Source organism: Oryzias melastigma, linkage group LG14, assembly GCF_002922805.2.
Source record: "Oryzias melastigma strain HK-1 linkage group LG14, ASM292280v2, whole genome shotgun sequence".
In the NCBI taxonomy this organism is placed as follows: Eukaryota; Metazoa; Chordata; class Actinopteri; order Beloniformes; family Adrianichthyidae; genus Oryzias; species Oryzias melastigma.
In genome coordinates, this window is record NC_050525.1 from 8,553,711 (window position 1) to 8,556,255 (window position 2,545).

At 42.7% G+C, this 2,545-nt stretch overlaps 1 long non-coding RNA gene across 1 annotated transcript in view; it reads left to right on the top strand.

Annotated features, from left to right (window-relative positions):
- The first annotated feature begins 1,006 nt into the window (after positions 1-1,006).
- The window catches only part of LOC112138967, an 8,784-nt gene continuing 7,245 nt past the window's right edge, over positions 1,007-2,545 (top strand). Inside the window, exon 1 of the long non-coding RNA XR_002917879.2 lies at positions 1,007-1,403. This is a non-coding gene — a long non-coding RNA (uncharacterized LOC112138967). The remainder of the gene's footprint in view (positions 1,404-2,545) is intronic.

The following is a 2,545-nucleotide window of genomic DNA, read 5'->3' on the forward strand; positions in this document are numbered from 1 at the left end:
AGAGGAAAAAAATCTAAACTCTTCCCCTTAAATAGAGTTGTACAAGTGCAGAAACAAGCTGATTAAAAACAAAAGAAGTGGAAGTTAAAGCGTCATCAGTCATCACACCTCTATACTTCATATTTGAAGCCCAATGAGGCAAATTTCCTTTGTGATATTGGGCTATATAAATAAAACTGAATTGAATTAAATATTTGACCCCTCCCCAGGGGGGGCAGTGAGCTACAGACCCACTCAGGCTCTAGTTCACTATTTTTTAAAACGTTCTCTTCACAAAGCAGCTTGAAGCTTAACTTTGTTAAGCTGAACTACCAAAACAGAATATGATCATTTAACCCTTTAACACCTGAGGCGTTGTCAGTGACGCTCAAACACAAAATCTTAAACACACTGTAACTTTTTAACCATTAGCACGATCATTCCAGTAGATTATGAAGGAGAAAAGTGGCTCGATGACCCTAATAAGATAAAATTAAAAAATAAAAATTAAATCAACCTAGCATTATGGGGCAATGGGTTGAATGATTTGTCAGTACTCCTTTACTTTAAACAAGGAAAGTGATACAAATGTTTATCGTCACGATAGGTTAATTAAACCATCAGTTCAGAGAGAAAGTTCACCTCTTACCACTTGTTTTTGTCCAGATGATCATGCAAAAGTTGTTTTAAAGAAGCCTGTGCAGTGATACAGAACATTTGGGCTGTGTGACCGGAACTTCTTTTTGAGGTGTGCATGTGGTATGGTCTTAACATTTTGAATCCACACCCAGCAGCCAATCAGAATGGAGTATTCACCCAGACCGTGGTGTAAGTCCAAGTAAACAATACTAAATCTCACATGTTTCCTTCTTCTAAACAAATAAACAATTATTTCCCCTTGTTTCTCTGTGAAACACATTCAAGCTCGCTCTCATGGACTCCAACAAACAGACCTACTTTGGTGTCCAACACAGTTTAAAAACTCCCTGAATACATCCTTGAGTTGGTCACACTTTGAAAGCTGTTATTATTAAAGCAAAAAAGCCTTTTGAACAAAAAGTCGTGAGAGCAGAGAAAAGTGTTTTTGCACTTTTTGCGTCTGATTCCGTTCCCCTGAAGTCAGAACAGCTGGAGATTCCTGCAACTGATTGTGAAAAGACGGGAGAGTCTGAATCTAAAAGTGTTTTGTAAAGTTTCTCACGGCGTCCATTCCTCTCACAGATTGACGTTTCCTTCTTTCCTCGGTTGTCTTTGGTCACTGACCTCCCCGTCCTCCTGCTTTCAGATCATCACGGCTCTGGAGGAGGACTGCACGGTTCAGAAGATGCAGCCGGGTTACAGGCTGCAGCAGATCGCCACTGCTGTGGAAAACAAGGTGACCGACCTATGACCCTCAGAGCTCCGCCTGTCCTCCAACATATGCAGTAAGTTTCTCTTTCTGATCCTTCAGAAGTTGGGACTATAAACACTGAAAGAGTGAGATTCAAGCTCCTAAAGGTTTTGTGGGTGGTTCTTAAAAGAGCAGTTGTGGGTCAGTCCTTGGAGAAGCAAAAACATGATTCTGCCTTGGATCTGTTCCCCCAGCAGGAAAGTGGATCAAGAAGGAGTCTCTGAGCCTCTCTGGAAGACTTGTTGGCAGCAGTGCATGTCAGGCCGTGCTTCCGTTAGCACAGCTTCAATCACTGCCAGTTCCTGTGCTGCTGAGTGAATGAAGCTGTGAGGAACAGATGTTACCTTTACACTCTGCTCCACAACTCCTGGGTGGACTGAAACCAGGCCTTGATACAGAGGCCACTGCTCAGACAGCATCCAAAAAGCACTCTTCACAGCCAGTGGGGCTGGGGAAAGGTTGTAGTTAAAGATGCACCTCTGTGGGGGAAGGGGCCCCCCAGGAAATGTTTGCATCAAATCGTGTTTCTGCCACCAAGACAGGAAAGGCGTCCTCTGTGCTCTTCAGGGACTGGAGTCTGGTTGAAGATGGAACATTGAATAATCCTCTGTGAAGCCTTTGACTAAATATGGAGTTTACCCGCCATCATCAAAGACAATGATCTGTAGTCATCAAACAAGTCACATGATTGAGTCAGTAGAGGGTGGGGGAGGGGTAGATATGCATCATGATCCCTGTGTAATGTCATATCCTTGTGTGACATTAGACAAGGATATGACATCACACAGTGCCTGGAAGCTTCTAGAAGGTTCTAGAAGCTTCCGGAAGCTTTCACACACTGTGATATGTCATAGCATCATGATGCCTGTGTGATGTCATATCCTTGTGTGACATCATCGCCTTTGATCTGAAGGTTATAAATAGGACCCAGAAATCAGTCTTTCTCATTGTTCGTTTGGTCCTGACCAGAGAGCAGAACGTTCCCCAGCTACTAGAAGCCTTGCATTCCAGTCAAGTACCTTCGACTTATACTGAGGAACACGCAGTTTTTTTTGACACTACAAAAACTGCATCTACACTGTTTACTTTTAACAAGAACATTTTAAAGATTTTCATCACATTACAGAAAGTCCGTATTTAAAATGTTCTCGTCCTCTTGGAGTGGTTCTGTGGTTG